Below are 18,370 nucleotides of genomic sequence, written 5' to 3' on the forward strand. Positions count from 1 at the left end.
TATGAACTTTTTGTAGTGTCAAAGTGGTAGTTGCTTAGCTGTCAATGGAGGGACAGAAATTGCTTGGATTTCATCAAAAAGAGCCTTATTTGTGTTTCGAAGATGAACCGAAGCCTTACGGGTTTGGAGCGACATGAGGGTGAATAAATGATGACAGTTTTCATTTTGGGGTGAACTATCCCTTTAAAAATGACAGCTGAAATGACACACTGGAAATGGAAGGTTAATTCAAGTACATTGCGTAATGGATTGCATGACAAATTTATGTGTGCTGTTGTTCTTTTTCACATAATTTATATTGTGTTGTTCACAGAAGAAAGTCATAAAGGTTTGGAATGGCATGAGGGTGAGTAAATGATGAGATGATTTTCATTGTTGAGTGAATTATGGAGTTTGGGACGTCTGTATGGCAGGGATGTTGTTCCGGGAAGAGTATGAAGATGATGTTGCTCCAGGAACACATCCTATTTTATCACCCTGCTATCTGCTCTATAAAGTTAAACTGTGCACTAGATGACCATGTGTTGCGGTTTATAGTCCATCTTAAAGTCTGGAAGTGTCTGTGTTGGGAAATACATCAGACAAAAGGCATGCTATTTATCAGAAGTCTTGTTTGCCCTCAAAACACCGCTGTGCTTCAGTAACAGCTTCAGAAACATTTCATTTCCGTTGCCTGTCCCTCAACAGTACGCTTCATCCTCTCTCTGTAGAGCACTTGATATTCTCTCCAGAGCTCAGCTCACTGTGTGACGCATTTACCGCCTGTATCCCATGCATTATCAGTGAGAAGTGTGGCGTGTTATAAAAGAAGCTCGCTGTGTAAAATGTCATTTTAATTAACAAACAAAATCTTTTAATTGAATTAAGTCATTAATGGATAAGAGAGTTAAAAGACTTAAATGACTTTTTAGTACATTTCCAGTTTTCCATTTCTGTCTGTCTGTCTATCTATTGTCCTGCACCAACTTCTTGTTTCAATAGCAAATGTCAACAGATGTAAGCAAGAGTAACCAAACATGTTTAAATAACTCCATGTTAAATACAATGTAGGCCTACACTTTACAGACTTTAAATAATAAAATAGTATTGTATCTATTCATAAAATTGTGTTTGAACGTTGTTATTAGAACAGACCTATTTAGTCAGAGTGTGAATATTTTATAATTTTGCTACTACTGTTTACATTAGCCTATAATTCACTATCTCTTTTCACTGTAAAGCCACTCCTGTTAGAGACTTGTTTCTGGATCTCGTTGCTGTCAAATAAAGGTTAAACCGTCTGCGTTTGACATGCTTCCCAGTTTGTCCTCCGTCCTCTTTGACTGGAGTTGACTTCTGGTGTCTTCTAACGGACGGTTAATGTTTCACGCTTGGGAGTGCTTGTGATGTCGGCGATGATGCGATGTGATGTAAGAATGATACACGACCTCATTTCCAGGTGCTGTCAATCAGCCTGGGTATTTTTATAAAGGACAAATGAAGATCTCAGCAGAGGAGCGTGACTGCAAACCTGAGCGCGGAGACACGACCTGTAATATCATGGTTTGTGATAAACTGCCAGTATGCTGCTATTTATGAAACGTCCTTCAGTGGCCGGACGATCAGTGTTACCTGAGACTTTTCAGACAAATAATAAATAAATGCTCCACGAGTGCACATTCTCTCTCTCTCTCTCTCTCTGGTTCCTTTTTCTTTGGATAAATCAGTCGTGATTGACAGTGATGGGTAAGATGTGATAATTATCTGTTGTCTCTTAATGGCTTCTAATTCTATTTGTGATTCATCATTGCCTCTTGTTTTTCTCCCCCTTCCATTTCTATCCTCTTCCATTACACCTGAGTGGAAGTCTTGCTGAGTAAATGGCCTATTAATGCCTTAATGTTGGTGTTTTGATAGTAGTACATGTTCTCTATTATGTGTAGAAAGCCTCTTCCATCAGTTCATTTCAGGCAGGGTCATCAAGGTTTGTTTATTAAAATGTTCTATTCAAAATGTACAGACATGAACTTCATCCAAAACATCCGGCAGCACAATCATTAACAAAACCTTTGCATTTTTTTTCTAACCACAGGTCTGGTCAGTCTGCCGGCTGATTTAGGGTGTTCACACTTGGTAGATTTGGTTTGATTAAAAGGAACCCTGGTACGTTTGCTCTTTTAATGCGGTTCTTTGTAATAAAGTGTAATGAACCCTGGTGTGCACTAAACTAGCAGACCGAGAACGCTGAAAATGTGGGTCTCAGTCCGCTTACAAACAAACTCTGGTGTGGTTCAAATGAAACATGAACACAACATGGACCAAAGACATGTAAACTAACCAAAACCGGGATATGATGCTACAAATTGCAACCCTTAAAAGGACAGAATTCTCACTCATATTGTTTTTTTCTTGTCATAGTCGGGAGTTTGCCCGTCACAGTTTGGTACTAGTGCCCTAGGGTGACCACATTTTAAGTACCCACCCATACAACTTGCATGCCAGTGCAACAAAATTCTGTGCAATATGTCAGTGCCATTGTTTTGTCTCATTACAATAACAGCCTTTACTGAACTTTACCAACTCAGAACAGACACTAGAATAATCTCAGGTACAAAAATGACACCATACATTAATGAGAACCAACATGGAGTAACAGAAACACAGGGCTTAAATACACTGAGCAAACAAAGGGAGCCAAATGAAATGCAGGTGAAACTAATCAGTAACTAGGGCATAATCAGTAACCTAAATTACAGGGAACCCCCGGTTTCACAGACAAAGCTGTAAGCCTAGTCCCAGACTAAAATGCATGTTTAAGTCAAATCAACTTGCACTGATATACTGTATCTTAAAATATGTCAGTGCCATTGTTTTGTCTCATGTCTTCATAGACATGAAACTGCTCTTTTAATTCTGTCCGATAAATTATAACAAATGGCATAAACGATTCTTGAAATGATCAAAGTATGATCAAAGGGAGAAGGTTACATTAGAAACATACACTGTAAAACATGACTGTTGGTTTAAAATGAAGGTGATAGGTTTAATCAACAGAAACAGAAAATATTATGTTATCTGAACCACATTAATTATTTAAAGCTGCAGTCGGTAACTTTTTTGGGTTAAAATTTTTGAGCAAGTACATAACCAAAACTATCTGCGTGCTTTAGCTCGATTAAAAAAACTAGAGCTTAATTTAACATTTTGTATGACATTGTTGTTGAACAAGGGAATGGAAAATGTAAACGTTTTAGATTTAAAAAATATATATGAATATGAATCACATAAACTAAAAATGGTTCATTCCCTTGTTCTATTAAGATTTATACAAAACGTTTTATTAAACTCTTTTTTATCATTTTTAATCAATAATATGAATAATATGTAAGGATTAATTCAATTTGATGGAATTTTACTATACAACTGAAATTTGTAAATCTTAAAAAAAAAGTGTACATTATAACATTAGACGTTGAATTTTGTTGTTGAACTGTTCTATGGTCTATATAGTATTTAATGCAATTACATTAAAAGTAACTAATTAAATAACAGAAAAATTAAGAGTAATTCCTTACTTTACTTTATCGAGGAAAAGTAATTAAATTACAGAAATTAATTACATAGTAATGCATTACACCCAACATTGGTTCCTTATGATGAACCCTTTTCAGTATGCCATAAAAATGTGAAGGAGAAGGAGAAATCCTTCTCTCAATTTCAAAATTTCATATAATGCTATAAAAGAACCATGAATATATGGTTTCCAAATTCCATTGAAGAACAGTAAGAAGAATCATAAAAGAACATTTAGGTTCCATAAGAAGAATTCTTTCCAGTTCCTTATGAAAATGTTCTTCATAATAATGACATAAAACAACCATTAGGCTATAGAACAATTTTGCTTCTATATGTTGCCATAAAAGAACCACAGATGGATATTATGGGTTCCATGTGATGCTACATGAACTGTTTTCATGTCATATGACACCACAGGAGAACCGACTCAAATGAGTGCTTTTTTACACCACACTGAATGGTTTCTTTATTGAACCCGCGGTGCTAAGAGCCATTCTTTCACCACCGTGCTCTGGGTGTAATCCTGCTGGTTTTGTTGCTGTTTCAGGTCATTCATCGAGGCTGCTACCAATGAATGAGTTCGGGGAGATGGTGTCTGAGATTAGACCTCTTCTCAGACCAGCTGTCTGCAGAAGAGAGATGCTCGCGTCAACAGCGGCCTTCACAAAGACAAATCCGGCCCTGTGAAGCTCCGTCTGTTTACCAGTGACAACGATAAGAGAAAACTAGACGAAACAAGGACGAGGAGAGGAAGCGATTACGCCCCCCTCTCGTCATCCTTCCCACCGAACCTGCCATTTATCACCGGGCTCCACAGACACAAGGGTCAAAGAAAGAGGAGGAGGAGAAGTCACGGTGTGCGTTTAATGGGGAAAAAGAGAGGTGCACGGAGGAGTGTGTGCACAGCCCCATTAAAACTCCACTCCGAGATCCATTTCCGGCGTGTTCCCGCAGGATAATCACAATCACCACCCTTCATTCGGCCTTATCTAAGACACTTTTAGACACTTCCTTATCTCTCCTCGCACACTCCCTCCACACCTCCACTCCTCCGTCAGGCATTGCGTCACTCCCACCATCCACCGACTCTTCATTAGAAGTGAGTGATATGTCGGAGAGCTGGGCGGTTTCATCCATCTTGCCCACGCCCATCCTTCCGGACATCTGTAATCTGTTTTAGACCTGAGTTACGGCCCGCCGCTCTATCTAAAGAAGAGCAGGGCCTGGTAAAACTCACTCAGCGGCCATACGCACACTAGACTGCACAGATGGGTCATTACGCTGTGAGAGAAAATGTATTTATAGCTGACAATAATGAGGATTATTCACTTACATGCTATTTGAAGAGCGGGCGAGCCCCCGTAGCTCACCAGTGGAAACGTCATCAGAGAATACGCAAGAAAGATGTACCTGAGAATTACACTGAGATTGGAATATGGAATGAAAGTATTGATATGTATTATCTTCTCTTTTTAAAATAGGATACTTTCTTAACCCTTTGGACCTCATTGTGAAATAAGTTCAGCTGATGTGATTTAAAACTATTCCTATATATCAATTTGTTTGTGATATATGACTTTTGACCTCGGAAACACAATGTATGCATGATTTCGGACTATAAATGGTAAATGTATTTCTTATGTGCAAGTATAAAAATTAACCTTTTTCAAATGAATGTTAAGTTAAATGTTCGTTGTTAAGGATAATTAACAGTGTATTTAACACTTTGAGTCTATTTTGTAGTTTGTTTTGGATGAACAAGAGTGGTGGACACAGAAATTTTGACAATGGTTCCTGTCTCGACTTTTTGACTATTTTAGAATTGCCCATGCCCAGCTAACAGGGAACGTTCTCAGAACATTGGCTAACGTTCTCTGAAAGTTCTCTAAAAGTTATCAAAAACGTTCTTGTTGTAACGTTATTATAACGTTGTGCCAACGTTATATGTCATTGATAAACGTTCTAAAAACGTTAGCATTAAAACGTTATTCTTACATTGTTAGTGGAACGTTTTAAAAACGTTATTGTTAAAATATATATTAAGATAAAAGTTCTCTTAAAGTTACCAAAGTAACGTTGTGCCAACATGTCATTGATAAACGTTTTAAAAAACATTATGTTAAAAAATATATATTAGTCATTACAAATTAGTTATACAGCTTTTTATTCTGCAAATCAACTTCAGAAACATATAATTTGTAAATCCAGTGACACAACTAATGACACAATGCACTGACATTATTTAACTATTTCATTTAAATATTTTTTATGGTCAGAATAAAAAATCCCAGAATATAAAATAATTATGTTCAGGAAAATAGCAGTATTCATTTAAGTTGAGTGCATTTTGCTTGTTGTATGAATTAGACACTTTTATCACAATGCTGATTAACTTAGATAAAAGTTATCTCAAAGTTACCAAAGTAACGTTGTGCCAACATGTCATTGATAAACGTTCTAAAAACGTTAGTATCAAAACGTTATTCTTACTTGTTAGTGGAACGTTTTAAAAACGTTACTAAATTAAAACAAATAAACAACTTCAGAAACATAATTTGTATATACAGTGACACAATGCACTGAAATTTTTTTGGGGGGTTAAAATATTTTTTCAAATATTATTATTAATTTAGAAAAAAATCCCAGATATAAAATAATTATCGATTCAACAGGAAATAATTCAAAAAGTACAGTCAATTATAAATTTGGTTTTACCTCTAAAAAAATTTTTTTTACTTTTGCAATTACAGTCAAAGAGAAAACAGGGAATGTGTTATGATAGACTGTTGTTTTATCTGATCATTCCCCACGTCCGAACGACCTATTACCTAAGATGGGCGTGGTTTTGCAGCGCACGGCACGACCCGTCAATCAAACACAGCGTCAGCGGGACAAGATGTCGGACAAGGAGACGACAGCTTTAGGTAAGTTGAATTTTGCGTGTTGTATGAATCAAATACTTGTATCAGTGCTAATTAACTTAGTTTTGCAGCAGTTGCTACTGTTTTAATAAAGTTAACTAGATCAACAGTTTGCATGAACTGTCTTGAGTAACGTAACGTTAAACTGCTCCTGCAGTCCGCAGAGCAGTTAACAACACTACACAAATATGTAGTTAAAACTGAAGAATAAACGCGAAATTACATTGATGTCTTTATTTAGATTCACCTTTTCCAGTGTCCTTGTTCGCCTTTTCAATATAGCTAAACTGATTTTAATTTGAACGCGTTCTTGAGATTCACAAGTTAATCGGCTAAAGTTAGCTCAATTGACCTTTCGCCGGCCCCTCCCCCAAAACGGCCATTGTCCAATCACACATCATAGCAACCGTTACTATGTGAGCAGGTCCGACAAACATTAGCAAGATGGTGAAGCGTGCGCCCACGGCGTTTGTAAATCGGACACTAGATACCCCGAGAGATTGTCTGGAGGAGTTCTTTCCATTCCCAAAGCCGAAAACACAACGTGAGCGATGCCTACAATGGATAAAACAGTGTGGACGGCCCCACTCCCAGTTAAATGTGTCGAACATTACGAAGCATAAATACGTCTGCTGGCTGTGGTGTCGATGGCTACTTAAAGTTTTTTTTTTTTTTTGATCTGAAAAACTATCCTATCTGTTACTGAAAAAAACATAATATTGTCTGAACCGCGAGTTTTATGATCCGTTGCCCCACTAATAAATATTATGGTCTCAACCGCGAGTTTTGTGATCTGTTGTCCCCCTAATAAATATTATGGTAAGTGCATTATGAAAGACAAGCAATGAAAGTTATTTAGATGCTGGTTAAACAGTTATTGTTTGATTTCGTTTATTGTGCGTTGTCAACTTGAAGCATGAATTTGAGAAAGAAAAAATCATTTTTGGAAGAAAATGCACCATGTACTTTTGTCAATGATATAAGTTATAGCTAAAAGATTGTAAAAGCTTTCAGTTCACCCTGCCCTAATTGTAGTTGAAAAGTCAAATTAAGCTTGATTAATGATATACTGTGACTGATCAGATAAACTACAGCATCGAGAATATAACTCCCATGTGTTTTGCAGCATTTAAAATTTTAGTCATAGTGTGTTATGCGAAAAAAACACACATAAGAAATTATTGCTGACAGCACTTTTATTTTCACAGAGTTTTTTCTTTCACACAAAAACACAACAGTGAGTGTCTTTCAATGCTTTTAAACGCTTGTTTTCTTGTTCTTTGTCATATCACAAATTATGTGTATGAACACCGGTAAGCATTAGCCTCGATAGAGACGTAGATAGTAGTCGTGTCTCCTTCATTGCGTATTTCTATATTTTGAATATATCCCTCCACTGCATACTGTAACCCCTTTTGCCTCGATCTGGAGGATATCGCGGAGGTATTGCTCCAAAAATGGTCACTGACACGCACGGGTATACCTCTTCCCGTCATGGCAATCTGTCGCGCTGGTCGTGTTTGACCATTTGTTTGTCGGACGTAGCAACAGTAACTAAGGGGGGCGGGGCTCGGCGAAAGGTCAATTAAGTTAGCTTAGCTATGGCCCAGGTATTTCCCCCTCCAGTTATCTGTTTCATGTGTCAAGTTCGTCATCTGAAATCTGTAACTTATTTGTAATTTTATCGTGTAAGTTGTCCACAGTGTTTGCAGTTTTACAGGTTATAACAAGCTCCTATGTGACATTTAAAAAGGAAGGATATCCCCAGGCTCCTCTTAAATTTGATATTTGTATCGAGCACTTGACAACAGTAATGGACCCTTTTCACAGACTGTAATTAACGTTACGCGTTTTAACAACCATCAGTATTGTAAATTGTGCTAATTTATAATATACAGTGTATGGAAGGCCATATTTTCAATTCCTCCAGGCAGCTTTTTTTTTTTTTTTTTGCTCAAATTGCGTTAAAATTAGTATTTTTGGCTTGGTGCAGCAGTTGTAGGCGCGAATTTCTATGGTAACCGGCGCCTCTGGCGTTGCAGTGATGCAGAGCCGTTGAAAGAGAGTTGCGCACAACTTTGATCTTGTGGTTACATGGTTCATGTAGCTCTCAAAAGAGAGCCTAAGTCCTCGTGTTTTCCTATATGATAATTGGGTCACACTCAAGTGACCAAACACCTTAAGTGTACCTTTTCATCAATTCAATAAATGTACTATATTTTAGTTCAATAATTATTTAATATTTTAATCTTTTTGTTGCTTAATAATATTTGTGCATTAATGACCTTTTAAAATATTTTTGATTTAAGCAAAGTTATCATTAGATTGCAGTTTTGGGATGTGGCACGGTTCATTAATGCAATTTAAACTTTAAGAGTGCATTAAAATAGAAACAATGCAAAGTCCTTGAGCATGAAAAGCAATATAAATTTAGTAGCATCTGGCTCTGGGCTTAGGGACAAGAGCAGAGAGCTAGTCTCGTATCTTCATGTGTTCTCCCAATATTCCAAAGCAGATTAAACTTTTTGTAAATTGTCCGAAAATTTAATTAGATATTGTGCATGAGCAAGTACAGCATCCCAGTGCTTTTATACTAATCTCACCACACTTTAATACAACACTGTTTTATTTTCTCCCTGCAGTATCTCCGGAGATCCTCTCAGGGTCCAGTCCAGTCCAGTCCAATGTGCCGGAAGTTGAAGCTGATGTGATTGTGGATAATGTCATTTAAAATGTTTTTGTTTTTTTTAGCTTGCTGATAGGTTAGGGTTAGGTAAAGAGGTTGTTTTAGTTTTGTTTCATGTTTCATTATTTTGAAGTTTAATCAGTTTGTTCTATTTTAGTCCAAGTTTATTTTCATGTTAATTTCATATTTCAATTTAACCCAAGTTGGTTTCAATTGTATCTGTATCTTGAAATAAACTACACTTTGGTTCACTTCAGCTCGCCTTCAGTGGACTACATTACACATATTATAGACATGATTCATGGGTCTTTTTGATTTTAATTATCTTTCTAGATCTTTTGTCTTAATTTTTAAATTTGAAAGCTCTTAATAAGGTGCTTTTATAAAATGATTGTCATATATACATTATTTGCAAAAACATTGAGAATGTTTAAACAAGTGAATGGAATGTTTTAAGAACGTTTTTCATAATCTTAGAAAAACATTAAGAGAACGTTTATATAACGGGAGAATTGAACGTTCTAATAACGTTTGAATAACGTTCTTATAACCAAGCAAGCGCATTAATACAACGTTTATATAACAGGAGAATTGAACTTTCTAATAACGTTTTGAAGAACGTTCTTATAACTAAGAAATACCGTTAATACAACGTCCAAAAAACTGGACGCTTTGAACGTTCCTAGAACATTCAGAAATAACGTTTTTATAACTTAATGGGAACGTTATGGAAACGTTCTTATAACCTAAGAATTGAATGTTCCAATAACGTTTGAACAACGTTCTTATAACCAAGCAAGAACGTTAATACAACATTTATATAACAGGAGAATAGAACGTTCTAATAACGTTTTGAATAACATTCTTATAACTAAGAAATAACGTTAATACAACGTCCAAAAAACTGGACGCTTTGAACGTTCCTAGAACATTCAGAAATAAAGTTTTTATAACTTAATGGGAACGTTATGGAAATGTTCTTATAACCTAAGAATTGAATGTTCCAATAACGTTTGAACAACGTTCTTATAACCAAGCAAGAACGTTAATACAACATTTATATAACAGGAGAATAGAACATTCTAATAACGTTTTGAATAACGTTCTTATAACTAAGAAATAATGTTAATACAACGTCCAAAAAACTGGACGCTTTGAACGTTCCTAGAACATTCAGAAATAAAGTTTTTATAACTTAATGGGAACGTTATGGAAATGTTCTTATAACCTAAGAATTGAATGTTCCAATAACGTTTGAACAACGTTCTTATAACCAAGCAAGAACGTTAATACAACGTTTATATAACAGGAGAATTGAACATATACCAAATTGACAAACAAATTGAATATATCGGCGCAATGTATGATTTCAATCCGTTTATTTTTCTATAGTGGAACTATTTTTTTCAGATACCTCACAACCGCGTATAAACTTCCGCTCGATATTTGAGTCTGAAGCGTCTTTTCCGTTCCCGGTAGCGCAGTAATATCAACGAGCAATGAGTCCTCCAACAGAAATCAATGGGATTTTACAAAATGGCAAATAAAATACGACAGAAACTGTATTTCGCTACTCTACTTGTTTTGGAACATCAACGAACACCACTAACCACTCGGTGAGTTGCACAGTTTTGAAAACGAACGTTAAGGGTTGTTTTAAGGACATGTTTGTGCATGGCCATATCCCATTCTAAAGCGGTCATGGGCAATTCTAAAATAGTCAAAAAGTCGAGACAGGAACCATTGTCAAAATTTCTTTGTCCACCACTCTTGTTCATCCAAAACAAACTACAAAATAGACTCAAAGTGTTAAATACCGGAATTATCCTTTAATTGGCAATCAAATTTTATTCGTTTATTTTCAGGTTCATCAGCGATTAAAAAAAAAAAAAAAAAGTTTAAACATTATTTTTCAAAGAAATGTTTATTCAGCAAGGATGCATTACATTGATCAAACAGTAAACCGTCTACACATTTATAATGTTACAAAAAAATCAATTTCAAATAATTGCTGTTCTTTTTAACTTTCTATTCATCAAAAACTCCTGAAAAAAATATATATCACTGTTTCCACAAAAATATTAAACAGCACAACTGTTTACAATATTTCAATATTCAATAACATTAAATGCTACTTTATAATTATGTTTTTTTTTGTTTACATATCAGTATTAACATATATCAATATTGTATATACATAATCTCGACTATATACGCTATGCAATAAATATTAAATCATTTGGAACCAAAATGTTTAAATATTACATATTACCATGTATCTATTTAATCTAAAATAGAAATAATAATCAAAAAAAAAATTTGTTATTTAAATAAAATGACTGTCTCTTGTTTGTAATTATCTCGTTTATGTTTGCCTAATTAACCGCTGTGTGTTCATTCACTCGTTGCAAAGTCTTGTTGGTGTTATACTGCATTTCTGAGCGTTACTTCTGGTTTTCGTGTCATGGTCTTGATATTCTGCCTGTCTCCCTGGATGGTTTGCTCTTTGGCTTTGACCTTATGCCTATTTTATGGATTACAATTATGGATTACACTGAATAAAGCTGCGTTTGGATCTCCTAACCGCGTCTCTGAGAAGTGCATGTAACTACCCAAAACATTAAACTAAATTTCACTTCCAGTTTTACATTCTGTAATTGTTTGTTTTTTTAAGAAATGAAATAAGACTGTGTGTTTTTTTCTGAATCAGAAGTTCCTGATTCATTTGAGAAACCCCATGAATCTGATTCTTAGCATTTGAGCCGAAACTGACAAATCTGAATCATGTGAAGTCTATGGATGAGATCTCCTCAACCCATGTATTTCCATCCGCCTATACCGAAGAAGCAGAAGATTTGTGTGTGAATGCGCTGCAATTGACAACTTTCAAACGTCCTCTAAAGAAAACTTGTCAAGTGACGTGAGGATGATGAGTGTGACGAAGAGGATGACGCTCGTCTCTGTGGGGTTTGCCCTCCAGTGGCATGAGATGAAAGCGCTTATCAGCGCCAACAACGTCACGTCACCCTGAGTTAGTACCAGTGTCTTTCACACCTTTATAGACTTTCACAGCAGGTGGACTGTGAGTTTGTCATGCTGAAGCTAAACCACTCAGAAAGGCTTTGCATCACTTATGGGTCTCATACTCATACACAATACAATCCCATTCTTTGGACATGAGCGGACATCACACCAAATATCCTTGAAAACACACAGACACACCTGAGGCTTAAGCGTCTGCTGCTTTCTCAGCAGGATTTTCAGAAGAACTGCAGTGATTTCTGAGGAGCAGATTGTTATTTGTTTAGCAAAAGCATTTACTTTCACCCTTCCTCTTCATTGAGGTGTTTTGGTGGTGTGTCATTAAAGGGGATTCTTGATTTGAAGGAAAAGTTACAAAAACAGATCTCTTTAAAATCCTAATTATTTCTCAAATGCTTACCGTAACTCTCCTGCCTTACCAGATTTCAGGAGAATCAATATTGTCTCAAACTGTGCTCAGATTTGCCATAAAGTCTGCAATCAAAAGTCAGAGATCTCAATAAGAGAGAAATCTTCTTTTTTTTTCAAAGTATCTACACTCCCTTTCAAAAGTTTGGGGTCTGAAAGATTTTGATCTTTAAAATTAAGCGAGGATGCATTAAACGGATCAAAATTACTGTAAAGACGGTTATGATGTTGCAAAATGCTTTCTATTCATCAAAGAATCCTGAAAAAAAATGGTTTCCTCAAAAATATGAAGCTTTCAACATAGGTAATAATCAGAAATGTTTCTTGAGCATCAAATCAGCATACTGTATTAGAATGATTTCTGAAAGATCATGACACTGAAGATCTATGCGGAAAAATCAGCTTTGCGTCACAGGAATCAATTACATGTTAACATATATTCAAATAGAAAACAGTTACATTAATATTTCACAATATTACTGTTTTTACTATATGTTTAATCAAATAAATCCAGGCTTGGTGACTCCTTTCAAAAATATTACTAAATATTACAGACTCCAAACTAATGGTGTACATGCAATCCATTCCATTTTAGTGTTACGGCAGCAATTTTCTCATTTGTTTCTGTTTTTATTTCTTTTAGCAAACACATCTGAGACAAAGTGGATGTTTAAGAGCGTATGTGTTGCATTTGTGTGTGCTCACTGCGGTTTAGACACAAACTTTATTCCCCCAGTGACTCAGATAGGAAGATGCAGCTTACCGCACCGATAAGAACACAATGAATGTTCCTTCATTCAACCGGCAGGAAAGAGTCGGTGTGTTACTGTTTGCTTATATGTGTGTGAGTGTGTGTGTAAGGGTATATGTGGAGGTGGAGATACGAACAGCAAACAGGGATATAAACAGAGAAGCGTGCACGACCAAGACTGATAACCTCAGATACTGCAGAAAACAAGCTCTGCATCCCCAAAAAACCAGCAGCAGTGAATTTATCCAGTCGATAGCACACAGACTTTCAATAGTGGACATAAATAGCTTACAAAATTAGGCTTTAAATGATAAAGAACTAACTGATACAAAATCTTTAGTCATACAAAAACATGTTCACACCAATATCACAAGGGAAAAAATTAAGAAATTATATTTTGCAGCATATTTGATGTAAAATACAGTCATTTATGCTAGTTTCCAGCATACTTAGTGTATAATATTCTATAATGTGAGGTTTTAGAATTGTTACAATTTTCTGTAATCATGCCATTCTCTATTCAATGAGCAGTGTTATTTTAGTATTATTTATAGAGTATTATAGTATTTATTTATTATAATCATTTATAATTATAATGTTTATTCCCAATGGTGATTCTCATGAAATTATCCACAATATATAGTAATGTTTTACTGTATGCCTATATTGCAGTAACAAAATTACTGTTGAAGGGTTTGCTTTTAAGTAGAACACAGTTTCTTTATTTTAAAGTAAAATAGGCCTATAAATGTTATACCTTTTTTTAAATAAAATTTCTTTATTTTTTATTATTGAGTTGAAATATGACCCAGACATGCTCTTCACTCTTAAAAATAAAGGTTCTTTGTTGGCATTGAAGATAAAACATAAAGAAACTTTAACATCTACGGAAAATCCATAGTGGAAAAGGGTTCTTTAGATCATTCAAATGTTCTTCACACTAAGAAAAAATGGTTATTTTAAGAACTGTTCAATGAAGGGTTCTTTGGGGAACCAGAAATGGTTCTTCTACGGCATTGCTGTGAAACCCCCCATCTGGAACATTTATTTTTAAATGTGTTGACTTGACAGGTCCTGTGAGATCCACCCACATCTCTCTGCTTCTCCTCTGACAGTTTTTCTGTGGATTAGACGGCGGGACCTCTAATGGTGAGTTTCACTCTAAAAGAAGTGGTCTCTCATTACGGCCAAGCGTGAATATCTTCCTCGCACACGTGCAAGAGGCTCTACGTCAAGAACAAAGATGTTCTGATTGCCCTTTTCAGTCTCCCATCTCAGTGTTTTGAATCCATTAGGTAGACCTGCTACCCACAATACCTTACGGGGAACCGTGATTGCGGTGTGTACGTGACATCATTAACCCCTGTGTGACAGCGTCACAGTGTTAACATTAGTGTCGATTGTTCCAGTCTGATAAACAGGATGCGGGTCATTAACCTAACCATACACAAATAAGACCTCTTTTCATCTTTTTTCTTCTTTCTCTTCGTCCACGCAGCGTCTCCTTGCATCTGTTTTGTGGTATTAGCCGGCTGAGAGCTCATGCTGAATTCCAGCCATTTTATAAAATTGCCCTTTTAGATTCAAGATTTCTTTGAAATGAAGTCTTTTATAAAGCAAACCTGAGGACCAAGTTTGGTACATTCATAAGTACTGTTGTATCAGATGTCTCTCTGATCTCTGGGACTGAATGATTTCTAAGAACATACACGATGAATTTGCAGAAGCTTGTGAGATGCGGTCAGGTGGTGGAACATCTGATTATTATTGTGCCTGTGTATCTGTCCGCTGACGTAAATGACATAATCAAATATTCTATAGCCTATAAAAACCTCTCTAATCAGATTCCTCAATGTTCATTTGATTCCCATCTTAGTTACGTATGTTCGTTGTTGCTTAAACAGAGCATGAAGAAGCTGATGGAGGGAACAATCAGCATGGGAACCAACTTTTTCTATGTAATATTTCAGTGTTTATTATAAATGATTTATCCATGCACAGCATGATTTTTTTAAGTTCATGTGTCCTTGTAATTTTGAATCAAAATAACTAGCATGTCTTCTCTTCTCTGATGATGTGTTTACTGGCGCGAGGGCGGGACAACCTGTCAATCACATGAGATCCACCAATAGCAAACCACAACCATCCAGCAATCCAATCAATTCCTGATAAGCAAAATCTAGACCCGCACTACATTTATTCTTGTTTGAGAAGCAATTTCAATCGGATCTATCACAGTCTATCACAACTTCCGTTTCATGCCGGCTTTAACAGACTCATCCCCAGACAGAGAGTGTCATTAACAACATATAAGGGCAGATCCCTTGAGCACAGGTGATGATGCTGTGAAGTGACGCTTGAGTGATCAAGAATATTCCAATGTACTGTACAGATAAGCTTTCCTTTAATTCCTCTCTCTTCATTTTTTTCCTTGCATCCTTTTTTTCCCTTCGCATGGGGCGAGGGGGTGGAGTTAGAAAGAGAGGGAAGGAAGTGAGAATGCACAATTAAGACATGAGAAGCACACTTGATGTTAAAATGAAATGTTTTTAAGAAAAGATAAGAAAAAAAAAGGGGGTGGGGGGGATGTAGTGTTTAGGAAGAGTTTCTGCTGTGGTGTAGTTTTGGTGGTTACCATTGTGGTGAAGAGTGGAGCTTGTGAACAGGAATAACAACATTAGAGACAAACATTGGGTATGACATTTTTTTTTTTTTTACAGATGTCATTCAACTCAACTGGGACTTTTCAATTGTTTGAGTTTACTTTCATAGTAACATTATGTTAAGAACATTTTCATTCAGATGTTTTAAAGCATAGTGATGGGAAGTTCGGATCATTTTACTGACTCGGATCTTTGAGCCTCGTTCAGCAAAATGAACTAATCTTTTTCATTTCGTTCATTTCAGCAGAATATAATTGAAATGTTACATGTTAATAGCCAAATTCCCCCAACACATCAACTTACGCAAACGTTGATCACATTTAGAATATGAAAAAAACTATAATGCAGCCAAGGCCAAATTATGAGAAAAGGAAATGATTCATTCATTGCTTAGCTGGGTCTTCAGGACCCTTCAGGACCTTCCGGTCTGAGTCGTTCTTTCTTTTGTCATGTCACATCCCCATAAGCTGAAACTATGCAGTCTGTACCGGCAACAGAAGTAGTACTCTGGGTCAAGCCACATAGCCCTCCCTGTGGACTGCACGCCAAATACACATACCCTTTAATCTATTCAATCACATGTAAGTGTGAACTGAAAGAAAAGAAAAAAGAAACGTGCACAAATTAATTGTTTACTTTAAGATCTATAACATGCATTTATTTTAATTTCATGCGCACATTTTTAAATATAGAATGCAAGTTGTATGGATTATTTGTATGGTGTCTTTTTATTCTTTTTAAAGCTGAAAAGCCATTCATTATGGTTACATGAAAAAAAAATTATCTTTAGAAAAGAAAGTTAAACAGGTCTGGAAACTGGTTTAAAGTCGCAAGCTTTCAGTTACAACCCCAGATTATAAAACTCTCAAAATCAGTTGTCATTTTACAGCTTGATTTGATCACTTTGACATGTTTTGCAAAAGGCTATACTTTATGAGTGTGCTATTGTGAAACTCAGCTAGGCTGTGCTTAAACATCTCTCTTTTTTGTCTTTCTCTCTTGCTTATTCACACTAACAGTCCCACGTGTGGCAGTGGTGGTGTAATTTCCACTGTTGGCTGATTTCTGCGCTGATGTGCTCAGTAGGGGACTAGCGCAGCTGTGCTTACCTCTTTGCACGTCCTGCTGGGATTCTCAGTTCCTTATCAATTATTCTGCTAAACTCTCTCTGGAGCTCATGGTTCCGACCAGGATAATGTGAACGCCAACCTTTAATCAAGCGTGAGGCAACCCGTCTCATCAAATCCCACAGAGTTGTAGAGTTGTAGTTTCACACACACACACACACACACGCACGCACGCACACACACATATTTCATTCATAAAACATTCTGTATAAATGTTTCACACAACATATTAAATAGCCTAAACTTTTTAGTTGTTGTTGTGAAGTGATTTTTTTGGTTTGGTTTTTTTAGGCTACTAGATCTAGATCTACATAATATCACATGTCGACACATGCGCTCTAGAAAGTTTTATCTTAGTGTCTGCGCTATTTTTCTCCAGAAGTTATGACTGATAAAAATGTCTTTGTATTCTTTTAAACTGAAGCTGCAGACTGTATCTCAAAACCCCCTCACACAAGTGATTGTCAATGCGGGCGTCTGTTGTTGTTGCAGTCTCTGGTTATTTGTTGTTGTTCCGTATCTTTAATTTTGTCTCTACTGTGAAACAACAGCCCATGCAGACCAGTGTTGCCACCTTATGGAACAACTGATTAGTGCGAAACAAATTCAATGGCCATGTGCGACCTTCGTGTACAAAATATGCACGGTTACAAAAATCAGGCAAACTATTCTGGTGGCGTCACCCATAGATATCATATAAAGGCTAGATGTCTTAAGGCGGAGTCACTTCCGGCATCACCGGCGGCCATCTTAGGACAGGACTCTGTGAATTAAGGTGAGTGAGCAGCACGCACTCAAATCCTCTTATCTCGCTGAAATCTGGACGGATTTACAAACGGTTTGGTTTCTTACAAACGTTATTAACGTGGCTATAATTCTGAATGCTTAAACATTTTGAACATAATTATTCATATGTATGCAGTATAATAGCTACATCTCTGACGTTTATAACAAACCAAACCGTTTGAAAATCGGTATAAAATTGAGCAAGTTATGGTTATTTAAAAGTACATGCACCATGTTATGAGTGAACGAGCATCCTGTCTTAAGATGGCCGCCGTGTGCGGATGTCGAGCTCCATTGGCCAGCAGCGCGGACGAGACATCTAGCCTTTATATGATATCTATGGCGTCACCCACATGCTGACTCTTGTCAGTATATTTCGGGATTTTCTCTTTTTTTCGTGTTGAATACTGTAGCATCACAGTCTATATAGT

The sequence above is a fragment of the Rutilus rutilus genome (assembly GCF_951802725.1).
Source record: "Rutilus rutilus genome assembly, chromosome: 18".
Lineage (NCBI taxonomy): Eukaryota > Metazoa > Chordata > Actinopteri > Cypriniformes > Leuciscidae > Rutilus > Rutilus rutilus.